This window comes from Triticum dicoccoides, chromosome 1A (assembly GCF_002162155.2).
Source record: "Triticum dicoccoides isolate Atlit2015 ecotype Zavitan chromosome 1A, WEW_v2.0, whole genome shotgun sequence".
In the NCBI taxonomy this organism is placed as follows: Eukaryota; Viridiplantae; Streptophyta; class Magnoliopsida; order Poales; family Poaceae; genus Triticum; species Triticum dicoccoides.
In genome coordinates this window covers 529,990,451-530,014,663 of record NC_041380.1, presented here as the reverse complement: position 1 = coordinate 530,014,663, position 24,213 = coordinate 529,990,451, and positions in this window count along the sequence as shown.

Genomic DNA, 24,213 nt, shown 5'->3' with positions numbered 1-24,213 from the left:
ATTGCCATGCAACTTTTCACCATCTAGTTCATCATGACACATCCATCATTGTCATATTGCATATCCCAGTACACCGCCAGATGCATTCACATAGAGTCATATTTTGTTCTAAGTATCGTGTTGTAATTGTTGAGTTGTAAGAAAAATAAAAGTGCGATGATCATCATTATTAGAGCATTGTCCCGGTGAGGAAAGAATGATGGAGACTATGATTCCCCCACAAGTCGGGATGAGACTCCGGATGAAAAAAAAAGAGGCCAAAGAAGCCCAAATAAAAAAAAGAGAAAGGCCATAAAAAGAAGAAAGGCCATAATAAATAAAAATAAAAATGAGAGAAAAAGAGAGAAGGGACAATGTTACTATCCTTTTACCACACTTGTGCTTCAAAGTAGCACCATGATCTTCATAGTAGAGAGTCTCTCATGTTATCACTTTCATATACTAGTGGGAATCTTTCATTATAGAACTTGGCTTGTATATTCCAATGATGGGCTTCCTCAAATTGCCCTAGGTCTTCATGAGCAAGCAAGTTGGATGCACACCCACTAGTTTATTTTGTTGAGCTTTCATATACCAATAGCTCTAGTGCATCCGTTGCATGGCAATCCCTACTCACTCACATTGATATCTATTAATGGGCATCTCCATAGCCCGTTGATACGCCTAGTTGATGTGAGACTATCTTCTCCCTTTTTGTCTTCTCCACAACCACCATTCTATTCCACCTATAGTGCTATATCCATGGCTCACGCTCATGTATTGCGTGAAGATTGAAAAAGTTTTGAAAAAGTTAGAGTATGAAACAATTGCTTGGCTTGTCATCGGGGTTGTGCATGACTTAAATACTTTGTGTGGGTAAGATGGAGCATAGCCAGACTATATGATTTTGTAGGGATAACTTTCTTTAGCCATGTTATTTTGAGGAGGCATAATTGGTTTGTTAGTATGCTTGAAGTATTATTATTTTCTATGTCAATATAAACCTTTGTCTTGACTCTTTCTAATCTGAATATTCATACCACAATTAAGAAGATTTGCATTGAAATTATGCCAAGTAGCACTCCGCATCAAAAATTCTCTTTTTATCATTTACCTACTCGAGGACGAGCAGGAATTAAGCTTGGGGATACCTGATACGTCTCCAACATATCTATAATTTTTGATTGCTCCATGCTATATTATCTACTGTTTTGGACTATATTGGGCTTTATTTTCCACTTTTATATTATTTTTGGGACTAACCTATTAACCGGAGGCCCAGCCTAGAATTGCTGTTTTTTGCCTATTTCAGTGTTTCGAAGAAACGGATATCAAACGGAGTCCAAACGGAATAAAATCTTCGGGAACGTGATTTTCTCACCAAACGTGATCCGGTAGACTTGGACCCTGCTCCAAGGAACAAAAGAGGCGGTCACGAGGGTGGGGGGCACGCCCCCCTAGGGCGCGCCCCCTACCTCGTGGGCCCCTCGTTGCTCCTCCGGCGTACTTCTTCCTCCTATATATACACACGTACCCCCAATCGATCAGAACAGGAGCCAAAAACCTAATTCCACTGCCGCAACTTTCTGTATCCACGAGATCCCATGTTGGGGCCTGTTCCGGACCTCCGCCGGAAGAGGGCCGTCATCACGGAGGGCTTCTACATCATCGTAGCCTCTCCGATGAAGTGTGAGTAGTTTACCTCAGACCTTCGGGTCCATAGTTAGTAGCTAGATGGCTTCTTCTCTCTCTTTGAATCTCAATACAAAGTTCTCCCCCTCTCTCGTGGAGATCTATTTGATGTAATCTTCTTTTTGCTGTGTGTTTGTTGAGACCGATGAATTGTGGGTTTATGATCAAGTCTATCTATGAATAATATTTGAATCTTCTCTGAACTCTTTTATGTATGATTGGTTATCTTTGTAAGTCTCTTCGAATTATCCGTTTGGTTTGGCCAACTAGATTGGTAGTTCTTGCCATGGGAGAAGTGCTTAGCTTTGGGTTCGATCTTGCGGTGTCCTTACCCAGTGACAGAAGGGGCAGCAAGGCATGTATTGTATCGTTGCCATCGAGGATAACAAGATGGGGTTTATTTCATATTGCATGAATTTATCTCTCTACATCATGTCATCTTGCTTAAGGCGTTACTCTATTTTTAACTTAATACTGTAGATGCATGCTGGATAGCGGTCGATGAGTGGAGTAATAGTAGTAGATGCAGAATCATTTCGATCTACTTGTCACGGACGTGATGCCTATATACATGATCATGCCTAGATATTCTCATAATTATGCACAATTCTATCAATTGCTCAACAGTAATTTGTTCAGCCATCGTAGAATACTTATGCTCTTGAGAGAAGCCACTAGTGAAACCTATGGCCCCGGGGTCTATTCTCATCATATCAATCTCCATCACTTTTATATTGTTTTGCTATTTACTTTGCCTTTACTTTTTACTTTGCATCTTTATATCAAAAATACCAAAAATATTCTATCTATCAGATCTCACTCTCGTAAGTGACCGTGAAGGGCTTGACAACCCCTAACCGTGTTGGTTGCGAGTAGCTAACGCTTTGTGCAGGTACGAGGGACTTGAGCGTGGGCTCCTACTGGATTGATACCTTGGTTCTCAAAAACTAAGGGAAATACTTACGCTACTCTGCTGCATCATCCCTTCCTCTTCGTGGAAAAACCAACACAAGCTCAAGACATAGCAGTGGGATGTTCACAGGACCTTGGAAACACAAGAAGAAGGTTAATTAGTAAAGGGAAACTTGCTAACCCGCATGCATGTGGATGAAACAATTATAATTACGATGGAAGACAAACGTACCGAAACTACGAGGATCCCATGCAAAAACAGTGCCATAAGTGGTGGCAGCAAACACATGGCCCTCATATTGAATTGCATCACAGTACTCATCCGTGTACAGAAACTGATTTTTGAGCAATGTCCATCGTGTCAAACCACCAAGGACGGCAACAAGCTTGTAGAAGATAGCAACAACTTCATAGTTGTTGTAATTCCAAGAGCGGTTGGGAACTCGACAAATTGCTATCTTCCGTAGAAGACAGTCACCATGATCGTATTTGGACGTGCGTACAATACCGGTGTGCTCAACCTCTGGGCAGTCTGCTGAGATTTTTGGAAGTGGAACCTGGTCACGAGTGTACACATTCACAAGTTCCCACTCGCAGTTGGACCCAATGTAAACAACCCAATCTCCATTTGCGCCCGCCCAAGCCTTGACCTTAAGCGATGGCATCTTAACATCATACATATCATTATCAAGCGACATCAACTTGCACAGGGCGAGGCCTCCGTCGTGCCAACGCCAGTCATCACGGTCACGGCGAAGAAGATAGGGGAGATCAAACCACTCCTTGACTCTTGGGTTCCTTGTAATGATGTTATTAGTTGAGTCGAGAATGGGCTTGAACGAACCTTCCATGCTAGCCGAGGTGATGACGTCGCACCGATCAATGAGTTCCTCCACCACGTCATCTTTCAGATCGGGGCAAGAATAACGGGCTCGTTTCCGGCCTGTTCCCTCCATGGAGAAGACGATCGAACAATGACAGAAGAAAGGGTGAAGGGCTAAAGGAAAATGGAGGAGGGATAGGAAGAGCGTGCGGCAACAGTTCCAAATCGAGAGGGAAAGGCGAAGAGTCGGTGGACGGTTGCGAGTTTGCCACAGTTCACGAAGAGGCGCCCCGGCCTACACGTCCGCTCGGAAATACTCCTACTACTCGCCGTCGTCTCACTGATATGTTGGAACGGGACCACATGTCAACGAAACATGGTGTGTAATTTCTCGTGCAAAATGCGATATGGCCGCGTTGGCCCGAGGTGCCGCATTTGTTATCGACCTTTATTTTTTTAATGGTGTGCCGATTAGTTTTGAAGCACGACTAACTGGTACTGTACGCAGAGAAAATATAAACTACTCTACCACTACTCCACCTCCAGTACTAGTAGTATAAAAAAGATATATAGGCTGGAGCTTCAGCGCTTTCTTGCTAAGGGCTGCCCACTTGCTTATCACAACCACCCTGTCTCCAGATCTAAAAAAGACGGCCCCTCTCTCCCTCCTCACCGGTGGTCACAGATCCGCCGGGGAAGAAAAGGACGTGCAGCGTTGATGCACTCGTCGTCGGCGAGCGAGGTCACGCACTAACGGCAAGGACGTCCTCTCAGACCTAGCACCCGCGCGGGATGGCCTCCGTCCCCAAGCTCACTGCCGTAGTGTGTGCGGAGGACGACAACCACGAGCGAAGCCACTTCCCGCCGACCCTCAGGTATGCTACCTCTTTTTGAACCATAACCTTGTTCTATTGCCCCATCTGCCATGTCGTTGCATGTGGATCTTTTTCCACTCCACCATCTTCCCAATTTGATATCCTCTGCTCTGCTGGCCACGCAGACGAAAACCATAATTTGCACTATTAAAGGAAACCCTACTTCATGCAGACTAATCCATGTCTGGGTTGAATAAGGAAAGGAAGGGAGACTGTACTGTCCAAGAGAGTAGGCATCGAACCCGCATCTAGGTTGAAAAGGGGAAAATCAGTAGCTAAGAAATGAGTCTCGTGTCTCTTGATTGAAGAAGGGTAGAAAGGCATGACAACGCAATAGAGAATGACCAGGTCGATCGGTTTGTTGTCCTCGCATAGGAAAAAGGTGGTTAAAGAGAACAAAAATGGGACGTAATCCACATATGCTGCCTGGATATTTGTTGCTCTGGGCAACCATACCTCCCTCACCACTCTGTGTCCGTGGAGGTACATCGTACTGGTGCACCCACTGTCCGAATGGGCCTCCCACGCTCTTATTGCCACTTTTTTTGCTGTTGGTATAACGACAGCAGTCAAGTCAAGCAATGTTACTGCTAAAGTGATGCCACATTTAACTAATGCCGCTCTCAGTCTAATGCCACCGATAAATTTAAGCAATGCCATTTAATGTCACTGGATTATTTCAGGGTTAGCTGTTCATTGTGGATGTATTAAAGATTTTTCATCTAAGGCATTCTAATACTGTTGCACAACCAGTATACCAACGATGAAACTTGTTACTACCTTCAGATTTTTGCACTGTTAATGCTTATAGATTACATACCTCACTTTCATGAGATAAGTTAATTTTTTTGTACAGTGTCACCAAAATGCCAAGGCGCTGATGTCATTTTATTTTGGTTAAACTGCACAGACAATTATGAAGACAAGATGAAAGGTCAAGAGTGGGCACCTCCTCCTCCGGCTGTTCTCTTGATTCGTTCGATCAAGTTTTTATGTTTGATCGATTATCAAGATTGGGATTTTTAAGATCCCCCCGAGTTTGAAATGATATTTACCTTGGAGGTACATGGTTTGCAATTTTTTATAATGTCATTAGTTAATAATGCTAGTTACCTTCAGACTTTGTATTTGGTTTATTTCTCATGCACAGCTAGTATACCAATGCTGAAACTTGTTACCTTTATATTTTGTATTGTTAATTCTTATAGAAACCTTCTAGTGCTAGAGTTTATTGAAATCTGTTCAGTAAAACCATTGTATTGTACCCTGTAATAAACTAACTACTCTACCATTGCACTAGCTACTGGATTAGTGTATATTTGTAGTATTCGAATGGTGTTGCATTAGCGTATGGACATAAATAAAGTGTGGCAAGATTTCCCAGATATGTGGTCAAGAAAAGTACTACCTGTTTTTCTAAATACTAGACGTTTGGGTACTTTAAATTGAACCGCGAAAATATCTTATATTAAGGAACAAAGGGTGTAGAGTTCACTCAAATTATCCCGGTAAAGCTAGTCACACCTTTGTTAAAATTAATGTTCATTATGTTATCGGAGGAGGTCTGTATGTTTGTCTCTAATGCCTGTCGACTACATACCTGACATCATGATGTAATGTTAAGTCATTTCCTTTTGTACAGTGTCACGGAATTGTCAAGGCGGTGATGTTATTTTATTTTAGTAGAACCGCACAAAATTTGCTTAAAAGAAGAGGAAAGGTCAGGAATGGCTCAGTTTTTCAGAAAAAACTATGTATGCATTCCTGACATCAGCCGCTGTTGCTTTATTTATTCCTTCAAACAGGTGGTTAGAAATAGTCTTGCTACCTTTTCCCATTAAGAAATTGGAATGCTTATATTTGTGAGTCTATGCTTCAACTAGTGTCACTTTTAGAGTAATCACACTTTCAATATCTATGCAAACAGGGATGCTCGATTTTAGTGGAACTGCACAAAAAGTCCAACTGGTTCAACATTAGGAGCATGTTTTTTTCCAAACCTTTATATCCAATTGGTGGCACTACGAGCTGTTCATTACGAAGGTACATGGTTTGCTACTATCTTGCTACTCTTTTTGTACTGTCATTAGATAGTAATACTAGTGGTTTGCATGTGAATTTATTGGCAGGGTGGACCTACATTGGAGGTGCAGGATAGGATTCAATGATTGGATTCTCAATTTCGGTTGTATCGATTTCACCTCTTCCATCAATGCGAACATGGATATCCTTGGTTTGATGAAGAATAGGCGCTATATTTCTGCTCTGAACCAGCAAATCAATTCAGTATGAAATTGTCCAGGGCAAAACATAACTGTATCAGATTGTCCAGTGCAGAACACGACAGATGCTAAGCGGAAGAGACATGTTTAAACCGAAAATACAAGGTGTGGTATATGTTTACTAGCTGCTTGATATTTGTGCAGACAGAGATGTCTGCCCGGTACTATTTGGCAAACAAACAAAGTGTCCGCAATTTTGGTTGAACTGCAGAAGAGAATAGTATAGTCACTGCACGTAGTGCCATTTGAAAATAGACACAGAAAGATTGGATAGTCACTTCATGGACTGCAGAAAAGTAGTACTGTACTATTTATTGGCCAACACTAGGTGCTTCATTGCTTTGGTCTGATTATACAATGGGCATCATTTTTCCTAAGTTAAAGTTTGTGGATGTTCCTCCATCATGTGTGGTTCATTCTCATGGTTCCAGCTGTTGGTGAAACCACTTACGTTTGCAAGAGGAATTGTAGACTTCACAAACAAATTTGTCTTTTAGTCTGTACTGAATATTGGCCAAGAGAAGCACCCATGTTAGTAGGAAGAACAAATATTTTTTCTAGATCTTTGCTTTTGGAGCTACATATTTGTATATGATCTGTGAATCATTGAGATGCATCAACTGTTGGGGAACGTAGCAGAAATTCAAAAAATTTCCTACGTAACACCAAGATCTATCTATGGAGAGACTAGCAACGAGGGGAAGGAGAGTGCATCTACATACCCTTGTAGATCGCTAAGCGGAAGCGTTCAAGTGAACGGGGTTGATGGAGTCGTACTCGTCGTGATTCAGATCACCGATGATCCTAGTGCCGAACGGACGGCACCTCCGCGTTCAACACACATACAGCTCGACGATGTCTCCCACGCCTTGATCCAGCAAGGAGAGAGGGAGAAGTTGAGGAAGACTCCATCCAGTAGCAGCACAACGGCGTGGTGGTGATGGAGGAGCGTGGCAATCCTGCAGGGCTTCGCCAAGCACCTACGGGAGAGGAGGAGGTGTCACGGGAGGGAGGGAGGCGCCAAGGGCTCAGGTATGGATGCCCTCCCTCCCCTCCACTATATATAGGGGCAGGGGAGAGGGGGGAGGCGCAGCCTTGCCCCTTCCTCCAAGGAAGGGGTGCGGCTAAGAGGGGGGGAGGAGTCCATCCTCCCCAAGGCACCTCGGAGGTGCCTTCCCCTTTTAGGACTCTCCCCTTTTTCCTATATCTTGGCGCATGGGCCTCTAGGGGCTGGTGCCCTTGGCCCATGTAGGCCAAGGCGCACCCCCTACAGCCCATGTGGCCCCCCGGGGCAGGTGGCCCCACCCGGTGGGCCCCCGGGACCCTTCCGGTGGTCCCGGTACAATACCGATGACCCCGAAACTTGTCCCGATGGCCGAAACAGGACTTCCTATATATAAATCTTTACCTCCGGACCATTCCGGAACTCCTCGTGATGTCCGGGATCTCATTCGGGACTCCGAACAACATTCGGTAACCACATACAAGCTTCCTTTATAACCCTAGTGTCATCGAACCTTAAGTGTGTAGACCCTACGGGTTCGGGAGACATGCAGACATGACCGAGACGTTCTCCGGTCAATAACCAACAGCGGGATCTGGATACCCATGTTGGCTCCCACATGTTCCACGATGATCTCATCGGATGAACCACGATGTCAAGGACTCAATCAATCCCGTATACAATTCCCTTTGTCTAGCGGTATGGTACTTGCCCGAGATTCGATCGTCGGTATACCGATACCTTGTTCAATCTCGTTACCGGCAAGTCTCTTTACTCGTTCCGTAACACATCATCCCGTGATCAACCCCTTGGTCACATTGTGCACATTATGATGATGTCCTACCGAGTGGGCCCAGAGATACCTCTCCGTTTACACGGAGTGACAAAATCCCAATCTCGATTCGTGCCAACCCAACAGACACTTTCAGAGATACCCGTAGTGTACCTTTATAGCCACCCAGTTACGTTGTGACGTTTGGCACACCCAAAGCACTCCTACGGTATCCGGGAGTTGCACAATCTCATGGTCTAAGGAAATGATACTTGACATTAGAAAAGCTTTAGCATACGAACTACATGATCTTGTGCTAGGCTTAGGATTGGGTCTTGTCCATCACATCATTCTCCTAGTGATGTGATCCCGTTATCAACGACATCCAATGTCCATGGTCAGGAAACCGTAACCATATATTGATTAACGAGCTAGTCAACTAGAGGCTTACTAGGGACATGGTGTTGTCTATGTATCCACACATGTATCTGAGTTTCCTATCAATACAATTCTAGCATGGATAATAAACGATTATCATGAACAAGGAAATATAATAATAATCAATTTATTATTGCCTCTAGGGCATATTTCCAACAGTCTCCCACTTGCACTAGAGTCAATAATCTAGTTCACATCGATATGTGATTAACACTCAAGGTCACATCCCCATGTGACTAACACCCAAAGAGTTTACTAGAGTCAATAATCTAGTTCACATTTACCATGTGATTAACACTCGATGAGTTCTGGGTTTGATCATGTTATGCTTGTGAGAGAGGTTATAGTCAACGGGTCTGAACCTTTCAGATCCGTGTGTGCTTTACAAATCTCTATGTCATCTCCTAGATGCAGCTACCACGTTCTATTTGGAGCTATTCCAAATAACTGTTCTACTTGGAGCTATTATAAATTGTTGCTCCATTATACGTATCCAGTATCTCTACTCAGAGCTATCCGGACAGGTGTTAAGCTTGCATCGACGTAACCCTTTACGACGAACTCTTTTACCACCTCCATAATTGAGAAAATTCCTTAGTCCACTAGTTACTAAGGATAACTTTGACCGCTGTCCTGTGATCCATTCTTGGATCACTCTTGTACCCCTTGACTGACTCATGGTAAAGCACACTTCAGGTGCGGTACACAGCATAACATACTGTAGAGCCTATGTCTTAAGCATAGGGGACGACCTTCGTTCCTTTCTCTCTATTCTGCCATGGTCGAGCTTTAAGTCTTAACTTCATACCTTACAACTCAGGCAAGAACTCCTTCTTTGACTGATCCATCTTGAACACCTTCAAGATCACGTCAAGGCATGTGCTCATTTGAAAGTACTATTAAGCGTTTTGATCTATCCTTATAGATCTTGATGCTCAATGTTCAAGTAGCTTAATCCAGGTTTTCCATTGAAAACACTTTCCAAATAACCCTATATGCTTTCCAGAAATTCTACGTCATTTCTGATCATTAATATGTCAACAACATATACTCATCAGAAATTCTATAGTGCTCCCACTCACTTCTTTGGAAATACAAGTTTCTCATAAACTTTGTATACACCCAAAATCTTTGATCATCATCAAAGCATACATTTCAACTCCGAGATGCTCACTCCAGTCCTCAGAAGGATTGCTGGAGCTTTGCATACTTATTAGCATATTTCAGGATAGACAAAACCTTCCGGTTGTATCACATACAACCTTTCCTCAAGAATCGTCGAGGAAACAATGTTTTGACATCCTATCTGCAAGATTTCATAAATAATGCAGTAATTGCTAATATAATTCCAACAGACTCTTAGCATCGCTACGAGTGAGAAAGTCTCATCGTAGTCAACTCCTTGAACTTGTCGAAAAACATCTTAACGACAAGTCGAGTTTCTCAATGGTGACACTTACCATCATTGTTTGTCTTCCTTTCAAAATCCATATGTACCTAACAGCCTTACGACCATCAAGTAGTTCTTCCAAAGTCTACACTTTGTTTTCATACATGGATCCGCTCTCGGTTTTTATGGCCTTGAGCTATTTATCGGAATCTGGGCCCACCATTGCTTCTCCATAGCTCGTAGGCTCATTGTTGTCTAGCAACATGACTTCCAAGACAGGATTACGTACCACTCTGAAGTAGTACGCATCCTTGTCATCCCACGAGGTTTGGTAGTGACTCGATCCGAAGTTTCATGATCACTATCATAAGCTTCCACTTCATTTGGTGTACGTGCCACAGGAACAACTTCCTGTGCCCTGCTACACACTTGTTGAAGTGACGGTTCAATAACCTCATCAAGTCTCCACCATCCTCCCACTCAATTCTTTCGAGAGAAACTTTTCCTCGAGAAAGGACCCGATTCTAGAAACAATCCCTTATTGCTTTCGGATCTGAGACAGGAGGTATACCCAACTGTTTTGGGTGTCCTATGGAGATGCATTTATCCGCTTTGGGTTCGAGCTTATCAGCCTGAAACTTTTTCACATAAGCGTCGCAGCCCCAAACTTTTAAGAAATGACAGCTTAGGTTTCTCTAAACCATAATTCATACGGTGTCATCTCAACGGAATTACGTGGTGCCCTACTTAAAGTGAATGTTGTTGTCTCTAATGCCTAACCCATAAACTATAGTGGTACTTTGATAAGAGACATCATGGTATGCATCATATCCAATAGGGTGCAGTTATGATGTTCGGACACACCATCACACTATGGTGTTCCAGGCTGTATTAGTTGTGAAACTATTTCCACAATGTCTTAATTCTGTGCCAAACTCGTGATTCAGATATTCATCTCTATGATCATATCATAGATCTTTTATCCTCTTGTCACGACGATCTTTCAACTTCACACTGAAATTACTTGAACCTTTCAATAATTCAGACTCGTGATTCATCAAGTAAATATACTCAACATCTACTCGAATCATCTGTGAAGTAAGAACATAACGATATACACTGCATGCCTCAGCACTCATTGGACTGCACACATCAAAATGTGTTACTTCCAACAAGTTGCTATCTTGTTCCATCTTACTGAAAACGAGGCTTTTCAGTCATCTTGCCCATGTGGTATGATTTGCATGTCCCAAGTGATTCAAAATCAAGTGAGTCAAAACGGTCCATTTGCATGGAGTTTCTTCATGCATATACACCAATAGACATGGTTCGCATGTCTCAAACTTTTCAAAAACGAGTGAGCCCAAAGATCCATCAATATGGAGCTGATTCATGCGTTTTATACCGATATGACTTACGTGGCAGTGCCACAAGTAGGTGGTACTATCATTACTATCTTTTGGCATGAACATGTGTATCACTACGATCGAGATTTAATAAACCATTCATTTTAGGTGTAAGACCATTGAAGGTATTATTCAAATAAACAGAGTAACCATTATTCTCCTTAAATGAATAACCGTATTGCGATAGACGTAATCCAATCATGTCTATGCTCAACGCAAACACCAAATAACAATTATTTAGGTTTAATACCAATCTCTTTGGTAGAGGGAGCGTGCGATGCTTGATCATATCAAGCTTGAAAAAACTTCCAACACATATCGTCAGCTCACCTTTAGCTAGTCTCCGTTTATTCCGTAGCCTTTTGTTTCGAGTTACTAACACTTAGCAACCGAACCGGTATCTAATACCCTGGTGCTACTAGGAGTACTAGCAAAGTACACATTAACACAATGTATATCCAATATACTTCTATCGACCTTGCCAGCCTTCTTATCTACCAAGTATCTAGGGTAATTCTGCTCTAGTGGTTGTTCCCCTTATTACAAAAGCACTTAGTCTCGGGTTTGGGTTTTACCTTGGGTTTCTTCACTAGAGCAGCAGCTGATTTGCCGTTTCATGAAGTATCCCTTCTTGCCCTTGCCCTTCTTGAAACTAGTGGTTTCACCAACCATCAACAATTGATGCTCCTTCTTGATTTCTACTTTCGCGGTGTCAAACATCGCGAATACCTCAAGGATCATCATATCTATCCCTGATATGTTATAGTTCATCACGAAGCTCTAACAGCTTGGTGGCAATGACTTTGGAGAACCATCACTGTCTTATCTGGAAGATCAACTCCCACTCGATTCAAATGATTGTTGTACTCAGACAATCTGAGCACAAGCTCAACAATTGAGCTTTTCTCCTTAGTTTGCAGGTTAAGAAAGTCATCGGAGGTCTTATACCTCTTGACATGGGCACGAGCCTGAAATCCCAATTTCAGCCCTCAAAACATCTCATATGTTTCGTGATGTTTCAAAAACGTCTTTGGTGCCTCAACTCTAAACCGTTTAACTGAACTATCATGTAGTTATCAAAACGTGTATGTCAGATGTTCGCAACAACCACAGACAACGTTCGAGGTTCAGCACACTGAGCGGTGCATTAAGGACATAAGCCTTCTATGAAGCAATGAGGACAATCCTCAGTTTACGGACCTAGTCCGCATAATTGCTACTATCAACTTTCAACTAATTTTTCTCTAGGAACATATCTAAACAGTAGAACTATAGCGTGAGCTACGACATAATTTGCAAAAACCTTTTGACTATGTTCAGGATAATTAACTTCATCTTATGAACTCCCACTCAGATAGACATCCCTCTAGTCATCTAAGTGATTACATGATCCGAGTCAAACTAGGCCGTGTCCGATCATCATGTGAGACGGACTAGTCATCCTCGGTGAACATCTTCATGTTGATCGTATCTTCTATACGACTCATGTTCGACCTTTCGGTCTCCGTGTTCCGAGGCCATGTCTGTACATGCTAGGCTCGTCAAGTTAACCCTAAGTGTTCCGCGTGTGTTCTGAGGCCATGTCTGTACATGCTAGGCTCGTCAACACCCGTTGTATTTGAACGTCTGAATAAAACACCCGATCATCACGTGATGTTTTGAAACAGCAAACTGTCGCAACGGTGCACAGTTAGGGGAGAACACTTCTTGAAATTGTTGTAAGGGATCATCTTATTTACTACCGTCATTCTAAGCAAATAAGATGTATAAACATGATAAACATCACATGCAATCAAATAGTGACATGATATGGCCATCATCACTTTGCTCCTTTTGATCTCCATCTTCGGGGCTCCATGATCATCATCGTCACCGGCATGACACCATGATCTCCATCATCATGATCTCCATCATCGTGTCTTCATGAAGTTGCCTCGCCAACTATTACTTCTACTACTATGGCTAACGGTTAGCAATAAAGTAAAGTAATTACATGACGTTTAAGTTGACACGCAGGTCACATATAAATACAAAGACAACTCCTATGGCTCCTGCCGGTTGTCATACTCATCGACATGCAAGTCGTGATTCCTATTACAAGAACATAATCAATCTCATACATCACATATATCATTCATCACATCCTTTTTGGCCATATCACATCACATAGCATACCCTGCAAAAACAAGTTAGACGTCCTCTAATTGTTGTTTGCATGTTTTACGTGGCTGCTATGGGTTTCTAGCAAGAACATTTCTTACCTACGCATGAACCACAACGTGATATGCCAATTGCTATTTACCCTTCATAAGGACCCTTTTCATCGAATCCGATCCGACTAAAGTGGGAGAGACAGACACCCGCCAGCCACCTTATGCAACTAGTGCATGTTTGTCGGTGGAACCGGTCTCACGTAAGCGTACGTGTAAGGTTGGTCCGGGCCGCTTCATCCCACGATGCCGCCGAATCAAGATAAGACTAGTAACGGCAAGCATATTGAACAATATCGACGCCCACAACTACTTTGTGTTCTACTCGTGCAAAGAATCTACGCAATAGACCTAGCTCATGATGCCACTGTTGGGGAACGTAGCAGAAATTCAAAAATTTTCCTACGTATCACCAAGATCTATCTATGGAGAGACCAGCAACGAGTAGAAAGAGAGTGCATCTACATACCCTTGTAGATCGCTAAGCGGAAGCGTTCAAGTGAACGGGGTTGATGGAGTCGTACTCGTCGTGATTCAGATCACCGATGATCCTAGTGCCGAACGGACGGCACCTCCGCGTTCAACACACGTACAGCTCGACGATGTCTCCCATGCCTTGATCCAGCAAGGAGAGAGGGAGAGGTTGAGGAAGACTCCATCCAGCAGCAGCACAACGGCGTGGTGGTGATGGAGGAGCGTGGCAATCCTGCAGGGCTTCGCTAAGCACCTACGGGAGAGGAGGAGGTGTCACGGGAGGGAGGGAGGCGCCAAGGGCTCAGGTATGGATGCCCTCCCTCCCCTCCACTATATATAGGGGCAGGGGAGAGGGGGGAGGCGCAGCCTTGCCCCTTCCTCCAAGGAAGGGGTGCGGCTAAGAGGGGGGGAGGAGTCCATCCTCCCCAAGGCACCTCGGAGGTGCCTTCCCCTTTTAGGACTCTCCCCTTTTTCCTATATCTTGGCGCATGGGCCTCTAGGGGCTGGTGCCCTTGGCCCATGTAGGCCAAGGCGCACCCCCTACAGCCCATGTGCCCCCCCGGGGCAGGTGGCCCCACCCGGTGGGCCCCCGGGACCCTTCCGGTGGTCCCGGTACAATACCGATGACCCCGAAACTTGTCCCGATGGCTGAAACAGGACTTCCTATATATAAATCTTTACCTCCGGACCATTCCGGAACTCCTCGTGATGTCCGGGATCTCATCCGGGACTCCGAACAACATTCGGTAACCACATACAAGCTTCCTTTATAACCCTAGCGTCATCGAACCTTAAGTGTGTAGACCCTACGGGTTCGGGAGACATGCAGACATGACCGAGACGTTCTCCGGTCAATAACCAACAGCGGGATCTGGATACCCATGTTGGCTCCCACATGTTCCACGATGATCTCATCGGATGAACCACGATGTCAAGGACTCAATCAATCCCGTATACAATTCCCTTTGTCTAGCGGTATGGTACTTGCCCGAGATTCGATCGTCGGTATACCGATACCTTGTTCAATCTCGTTACCGGCAAGTCTCTTTACTCGTTCCGTAACACATCATCCCGTGATCAACCCCTTGGTCACATTGTGCACATTATGATGATGTCCTACCGAGTGGGCCCAGAGATACCTCTCCGTTTACACAGAGTGACAAAATCCCAATCTCGATTCGTGCCAACCCAACAGACACTTTCAGAGATACCCATAGTGTACCTTTATAGCCACCCAGTTACGTTGTGACGTTTGGCACACCCAAAGCACTCCTACGGTATCCGGGAGTTGCACAATCTCATGGTCTAAGGAAATGATACTTGACATTAGAAAAGCTTTAGCATACGAACTACATGATCTTGTGCTAGGCTTAGGATTGGGTCTTGTCCATCACATCATTCTCCTAATGATGTGATCCCGTTATCAACGACATCCAATGTCCATGGTCAGGAAACCGTAACCATCTATTGATTAACGAGCTAGTCAACTAGAGGCTTACTAGGGACATGGTGTTGTCTATGTATCCACACATGTATCTGAGTTTCCTATCAATACAATTCTAGCATGGATAATAAACGATTATCATGAACAAGGAAATATAATAATAATCAATTTATTATTGCCTCTAGGGCATATTTCCAACATTAACATGTTGATCTTATGTATGAGAATCGTACTAGTTAGTTTTAGTTGCGACGCAAGATCCGAAGTGTCTGATCTTTGCTTTTGGAGCTACATATTTATATATGATCTTTGAATCATTGAGATGCATTAACAGTTACTTATTTCTGTCCGCTCAGTGTTTACAAGTTACTGATCGACCACTAGCTAGCCTACAAATGCGCTCCTGGCATTTTTATTTGCGACGCAAGATGCAAAGTGGCAGTTTTTTGAATAAAAATGCCTACCACTGAAGAAACTGACAAGCTACACTATCGATCCTACACGGATAAAAATGCCTACCTCTGAAGAAACTGACAAGCTACACTATCGATCCTACACGGATAAATAGCGGATCACGCACGTACTACCTCCTTTCCGGTTTGCAGGGCTCAATTCAAGATACGACGTACTCGATCCTACACAAATAACTAGCAGATCACACATGTACTAGTACCTCCTTTTCGGTTTGCAAGGCTTAATTCAAACCTCTCACCAACCAAGGTACTCCCTCCGTACGGGTTTATTAGTCCCGTGAGCAAAGCAGCAAGACCAAGGCATGGCAATAATTAACGGCATACAGAAGTTTAAGCCTAATTAATTCCAGCGATTTAAGTGGCTGCATGCGTGCCCTCGGCTGCGACTCGTTGCATGCTGCTTCGCGTACTGCCTGCGAGCGATTCTGAGTGCCTGCATGCAGCCGGCCTTAATTAAGGCAGCTAACTGATGTGATAAAAGATACACTTTAATTGTTGCAGGCTTTTTAAATCCGTGGAATCATTATTGACAAGGAGGGATATGATTCGAGTGCACTCGTTTGACCGCCATGCCGGCGTGCGACCCAGGCGGGACGGGACGACACAGTCAATCTTAGTGTCTCTAGTTTTCCATGGCAAGCTGGCGCGCTAAGCCATTATGCATTGAATTCTGATGACCGTCGCGCTACCTTCCGCCTATAAGTACTGTTTCCCGGCCTTGTCCAGTGCCACCGTGACCCAACTCGCCATATCCTCATAAGCCCACACCGGCCCGACGTCGCTCGCCACGTCCAACATGCCCCCGCCCGTCCGCGGTAGGCGACGCCGGAGGCGGTCACCGCCGGAACTAGTGTTCGGGTTTTCACCGGAAGGCAGAGGGAGGGAGGAGGCATTCTATCTGTCTTTAGATGGCAATGCGGAGATCGAGGAGTTGTTGGAGCGCGACCGCATGGCGGAGGAGCAGGAGTTGTTGGAGCGCGACCGCCTGGCGGAGGAGCAGCGTATCACCGATTTGCACCACCAGCGGGACATGGAGAAGCAGCGTACCGACGCTCTGAGTCGCGAGCAGAGCGCCCACAACTGGGCCGACTACGTGGAGGCCGGCGCCCGGCAAATAGCCCTGGAGGCTGTTGGGCACGCATGCGTTCACGACGCTAATTTTTACTACCAGCTCGTCAAGTGGGTTTCCCGCTTGGAAGCCGAAGCTTCGGTGGACCACGCCGGCATGGAAAGGGCCAACATGCGCGAGCAACGCGCCCTATCGCACCTCTTGCAAGTCCGAGGCGAGGCGCACGACGCCGGTGCCGGCGTTTAGCGTGTACCACAGATGGCGGCCGGCATCATCTAGTTAGCTAAGAGTAAGTTAGTACTTGTACGCTACTAGAGTATTAGTGGGAGTAGATAGTTAACTTGGCTATGATGGTTGTCAACGTGAAAGTTCAGTACTCTATATGTGGACCAGACCTGTTACTTTGCTCTGAATATTGAACTTTCCGTTTGAACGTATGGAATGGGCTGTTATTTTTTAAATGGGTTGTTTTTGTCCTCCACGGGTTTAGAGGCTGACTTGTGGGCCTAGCAAGTTGACGCGTACACAATCAGGAGATGATTGTACGTGGAGAGGATGACAGCAGGGACCCGCCAAGGTCATGGCAGTATGCAAGCAAGTGCATCCTTATTTCAAGCCAATAAAAAAATGGCTCCTCCTAGTGGATTTTTGACATTTGGGTCCCATGCCATTGTCAACGTGGTCAATAAACGAGAGAATTGCACAACGAGCAGCTGACACCAGAGACCCAGCAGCTCGTCCAGTTATTTTTGTTTTGGGTTAACTAGCAAACATGCCCGTGCGTTGCAACGGGAGATGAAAAAATAGCATGTGTCTCTAAAATTATAAGCATTTCAAGACCTTCTTATGTGAACCGTCTTTTATTTTAACATGACGTCGATTGAGAGTAGGTCTTTCCATGATGCCATTTTGAAACATGAGATGTGGTCCCAAGACAACTTTGTTCAACTTTAAAATAAACGAAAATAAATAATATTGCGAACAAATTTGAATTAAATCGTCGAGCAGATAAATCTGGAGTAACAGTGATAGCAAGCAAAACCTGTTTGTTTGTGTTAGGCAAGATTAGGAATGGTACTTTTTGAACACCTTCCTCCAATCGTCGCGACTTGCACCAACTCCAAACCCTAGTTCCCCGACTCCAACATTGCTCCTTTCTAGTCCCATATCATTTGTAGCTAGCATAATATCAGTGGTCGTGCGTCACAATAGGAGAAACTTTGACGTATACCCATATATATTTGCAACACATCTGCAGTTCATGAAAATTCTACGTGCAAAATAGACACTGCGTTGCAATTGACACGATACAATAAATTTGAGTTTGCGTGCTATTTGAGAGTTTACCTGTCGTAACTCCCAGTCAATTTGCTTCTGACTCCCTTATGTTCGCTTTGGTGTGAAATCGCTGGGTTGCAACATTAATCCCTGAAAAACAGAAAATGATACTATTTAAATACGTAACATTTGGCTTATAAAGTTTTAATCAGATGATCGATCGAATATATGGCACTTCATAGATACACAAAGAGTGTTCCAAATTTTGTTGTTGAATTTGGATCAAAATAAACTTCTTTGATTTCTCAAAAAGAATCAAACTTGCTTTCAATTGGAGAATTACCTCTTCACATGATGCTCAATGGAAGCAAATATTTGTGTAAAGTCATGCAAAACCAAATCAGTGAAATGCACCATGCAATTTCAAAGAAGAAAATGAAATATTGCATCATCCTAACAGTTTGTATTTCATTTTCTTCATTGAAATTGTCATCCTAACAGTTTGTATTTCATTTTCTTTATTGAAATTGCTATCAGGAAAATCATCATCCCGTCCAAGATTTTTAATATAGGAAACAAAATAATTTCACCGGAATATGTGAAATTTTCGAAATTTCACATATTTTGGAAATTATTTTTAATTTTGAGAATTTGTATTACTAATTAAGAGAACAATATACGTGGATGATAAACAGATCAAAATTGGACATCGATAAGCTTGTTTACAGGCACAGCAATACCTACATACATTGGGAAGAGCTTTTAGTCATGGATCTCGAGTCCGTAAGGATGTCGAGGGTAGCTCTTGGCCGGACATAAAAGTTACCTATACATCATATTGATATTAGTCCATGAAAATTAATAACAAAATTGTCTGCTCTAAGAGCATATCCAGTCGTTGGCCTCCCAGGGCGCGCCTAAAATCGCCGCCTAGGGATGAGCCGGCGCAAAAATTGGGCCTGCGGGCGAGTTGGTCCCCAGCCGCCGGCCCCAGGGCCGCCCCAGGCGTGTTTGAAAATAAAATTTGTATAGCAAAACACGATAAATTTCGGCAAAGTTCGGCGAAACACGGTAAATTTCGGCAAATTTGGGCATATATTAGACATGTTCGCCGGTTTTCGTTACATAGCAAAATAGATAATAACTAAACTAAAAGAGAAACTGGCTGAATGCCGAGTAGTCGCCGTCGTCGCCGTCGTCGCCGCCATCGTCGCCGCCGTTGTCGGACTTCTCCTCCTTGACACGGAAGTCCCTGGTGGACCCCTGACCGGCGTCGCCAACGCGGGCTGGTGGTGGTGGCGCGTCGTCGTCGCTGCTGTCGCAGATGACGACGACCCCGTCTTCGTCGCGGCCGCGTCGGCGCTCCGCGAAGCGGCGCAGGGTGGCGCACTGGCCCTCCTTCGCCTTCTCCAGGCGCTCCTTCTCCATCGCTATGGAGTCCCTCCGCGCCCATTCCAGGGCCGCGTCGTCGTCGTCGAGCTCCGTCTTCACCGGCGCGGCCGGCTCCTTCTTCGCCGGCGCGAGCCCCGGCTCTGTCTTCACCAGCGCGAGCCCCGGCTCCGTCTTTGGCTTGACCAAGCGCGGAGGAGGATCCGACAAGGAGGCGCGCCGGCTGCCCTCGTTGATGACGATGCCGTCACTTCGAGTGCGCCGGCCGAGCGGCGTCTCCGCCGCGGGCTCGGCCTTGACGCCGAGAAGGGCCGGAGCACCGGAGGAGTGAGAGGAAGAGCACGAGGAGGAAGAAGAGGAGGAGGACCCGAACCTCCTTGGCGCCCATGGCCCGGCGCGTCGGTGGTGCGGTGGGGCAGCCGCCCTCGCCGGGTATGCCAACGGCGGGTTGTTGCCGCCCTCTAGGTGCGTTAGCACGCCCTCGAGTGTGCGGCCGGGGACGCCCCACCACAGGTGGCGCCCCTCGTTGTTCTTCTGGCCACCGACCACCGGCGCGTCGTTGGTGGACGCCAACCGCTGCCGCTGGCGGCGCTTGAAGTACGCCTCCCAAGCCGCGAAGTTGTCGGCGGCGTACCGGGGGAGGAAGAGCTGGGTGTCGGTGAGGGAGGCGCGGACGACCTCGACCTCCTCGGTGAAGTAATTTGGCTTGGCAACGGCGTCGGGCAACGGGGGAACGGGCACTCCCCCGTCGCTGAGCCTCCACCCCATCGGCCCGATGCACATGTCCGGCGGCGCCGGGATGTTCGCCTGGAACAGGAGCCAGGACTCCTGTTAGTACAGCGAACGGCGGCCGAAGCCGTTGGCCGCCGCCTCTTCTCCGGGGAAACGTTCTGCCATGGCGACGGGCTCAGGAGCGGTAGAGAGGGAGAGGGAGGGGCTGGGCGGCGGCGCTCGGGAGAGGTAGATGGAGGGGCTGGGCGGTGGCGAGGGGCAGGGCTGGTGTGGGCACAGGCGAGTGAGGCCACCGGCTATATAGCCGCGCCGCGCCCGTGTGAACGTGTGCGGGGGAGGGGAGGCGTCGGCTCGCCGTCCCGTGACACGCCGCCCGTGAGGAATCAATGGCAAGGCTGACCGGCGGCAACCTTGCCATTGATTCCCCGCGGGAACCGAGGCCGTTGGGGGAAGACAAGGGGCCGTGTCGCTCATGCGGCTGGCCCGCGGCTTTTTCGCGCCAAAATAGCTCGCCCCGGCCCCCCCGGGCACCCCCAGCGCGCCGGGTTCGGCCTGGGTCCGCCGGCGCTGTTTTCGGCCCAGGCCGACAAAAATCGGGCTCCTGAAGACGCGACTGGGCCATTTTTTCGGCGCCGGCGCGATAAAATTGCCTGGGGAGGCCTTCCTGAGGCGCGGCTGGAGATGCTCTAAGCAACTTGGCCAAAACAGAACCGTGTGTGTCTATCATGGGAGTGATAGTAGTTACTAACTATTCAACCATTCCAGATATTTCATATTCCAATCAAAGTGCAAAATGCAAGAGACTATGAACAGAACAATACACAATTTATAGCAGCCAACAAAAAAGGCAGCGGCAGCCAATCTTCACAAGATTATAGCTGTCAAATAGGGAAGAGAAAACCTAACAACGATTAGATAACGACTAAACTATTTTTGCATGCTATACCTTGTCAGGCTTACAATGGGACTTCTAGAATTTAAATAAAGCAGCATATCAAATTAGGGATTTGGACAAAAGAAATACAGTCTCGGTGCATCAACCCCGTCCATAGATTGAAGGAGTTTGGATTGAGCTCACCGGTGTGTAATAGGGGCAAGCAGCCGTGCAACATATAATATGAACAGACAACCAAGTCAAATCAAAGGAAGTAAAGAAACTAGAGTTTCAGAAGTAAACATCCGTCGGCCGTCGGCCAGTGCAGCTCAAACTCAGTAAATGCTTCCTCAAACCGTTGACTTGGGCAAAGCAAATGTATCAGCATGTTGCTTGTTGTCTGATCAGACAATTGGCTCTCATCTATTTTATCATGTGTAGCACTAATTCAAGCCGTTTTCCCTTGCACACAACATCAGATCTGTCAATGTACGTGCTCCCTCAGAAGGGGCTCGGCGGCGGCCATGGCGTCCACCAGGCATATCTTCTTCCTCATTGATCATCTTCCTAAATTTTAATTCGTTTGCCCACCCTTGCCTATTGATCCCAATCGGCTTGATGATTTCAACTCGTAGTTGTATTTAAATTGGTTTATTTCAATGTAAGGGGGCGAGGTGGGATTATGTAATCAACGATCAAACACTCTCCTTTTCACAATATCATGGGTTAGCCCATTGGATGCCCTGTTATGAAATAAGTGGTAGGTTTCCCATTCGATCCATCTTTCTCATAATGTTTTTTTAGACCGGATTCGTTTGATGGGCCGACGCCCATGCTAGCCGGTTGGGACGTAGTGGGCTTCTTTGGGACAATGACGATGAATTTTCTCTCCTCCCAAATGACGTACGAAAGTTATCGCATGTACGGACGAAAATTAGAGGGTAAGAAGCATTAACCCTTTTATTAGTAGATATAGATTTGATAAATGCCACTTCAAATCTGGTGTATCCGAAAAATGCCACTGCAATTTCCAAACTTTGAAAAATGTCATTTCATGCCATTTCTAGTGGCACTTTTTGAAGTCTGGAGTGGCGTTTTTCAAAGTTTGCAAACTGCAGTGGCGGTTTTCAAAGTTTGCAAAAATTGCAGTGGCATTTTTTAAAGTTTGGAAATTGCAGTGGCATTTTTATGAATCGCCATAATTAGAGTGACATTTATCAAATTTGTTTTTGAGACGGAAGCAGGGTGTCAACTGGGCTGTGCGGGACACTCTGCCTGTCTAGACAGCGTTTTCTTTTATGTTTACCACATACCAGTCCAGTAGTTTTTTTTCTTTCTGAAAATGGCTAGCCCGGTTTTTTTGTGATTTGTCAAGTAAGTCGCTTTATCAGGCCTATTGGGCTGCAAATCTTTCAAGACGTGGAGAGCTTCATTCGGCTGGCCGAGAAAATGGTCTATCAGTAATGAGAAATATGTTGTACATTTTTAAAACACATCAAACCGGCAATTAGTTTCAAATATCTTTTTTTATTTTGAGATTTTAAATTGTATTGATTTTTATGCGTGGACAATTTATTGGATTTTATATTGATATACATTTATTTTTAAAATCAGTTTGAATGTGACTCGAAATTTCGGGATTAAAAACAGTTCAGACCGTACCAACATATGCAAAATTTCGTATAATTTTTTAACTGTGGCCACAATATGGGCTGTAATACTAACAAAAAGAATATGAGCTCAAAACCCCCGTAAGAATTAGCAAATGGGCTGTGAATTATTTAAAATAATGGCAGATGGGCTATATGCTGTTTTCCACAGATGGTCTGTATACTGTTGAATGTCCATCCAACGGCCGTCGTGCTCCTTCAATCTCTGCTCTTCCTGCTCTAGCCGCTCAAACAAGCGCCGGCGGGACTGCCTGCTCCCTCCTCCCCGCAGCCGGCTGTGCTGCCACACAGGCCTCACCGCCCCACTGTACTCCCATCGCTGGCCTAGCCATCCCTCTACTCACCCACATCTGTTGTTATTCTCTGACGATGACAGACGAACCAGTAAACCCTCGTACAGTCGTACTCCCCTCCGCGTGGGAAAAAAAACAACTGCCGAGTCTTCCCTGCCTCCGTGTCGTTCCTTTCCTAGGCCTCGCTGTCGTTCATCGCCCTGGTGCTCTCGGCCTGGCGTGGTCAACATGGTCAACGACCGACATGCATCTGAAGTGGACTGTACGTGGAGAGGCTGACAGCTAGGTCCACGGCCGCACGAAAGGAAATGCCTCTTTATTACGCGCAAAATAATAGTTCCTCCACCTGACATCTGGGACCCACCGAAAGGGCCTCTGTATTTCACGAAAAAAGTTACCGCCGCTGACAGCTCGGACCCATCAGCTATATCTTCGCACGCAAGGAGTGCCTCCTTATTACGCATAAAAAAAATGAATACTGCCCCTGCTAGCTGGGACCTAGTATAGTGGGCCTACTAAATTGACGGGGACGAAGGGCTTTGTCAACTTAGTCAATATGCACGATTCTATCTCGGCTGACCATACGATGTCCATCCAACGGCCGTAGTGCTTCTTCAACCTCTGGTCTTCTTACTCCCGCCGCCCAAAGCAGCCGGTCGTGCGCCTGCTCCTGCCTCCCGTGGCCGGATGTGCTGCCGCGGAGGCCTCACCGCCCCCATACTACTCCCACCGCTG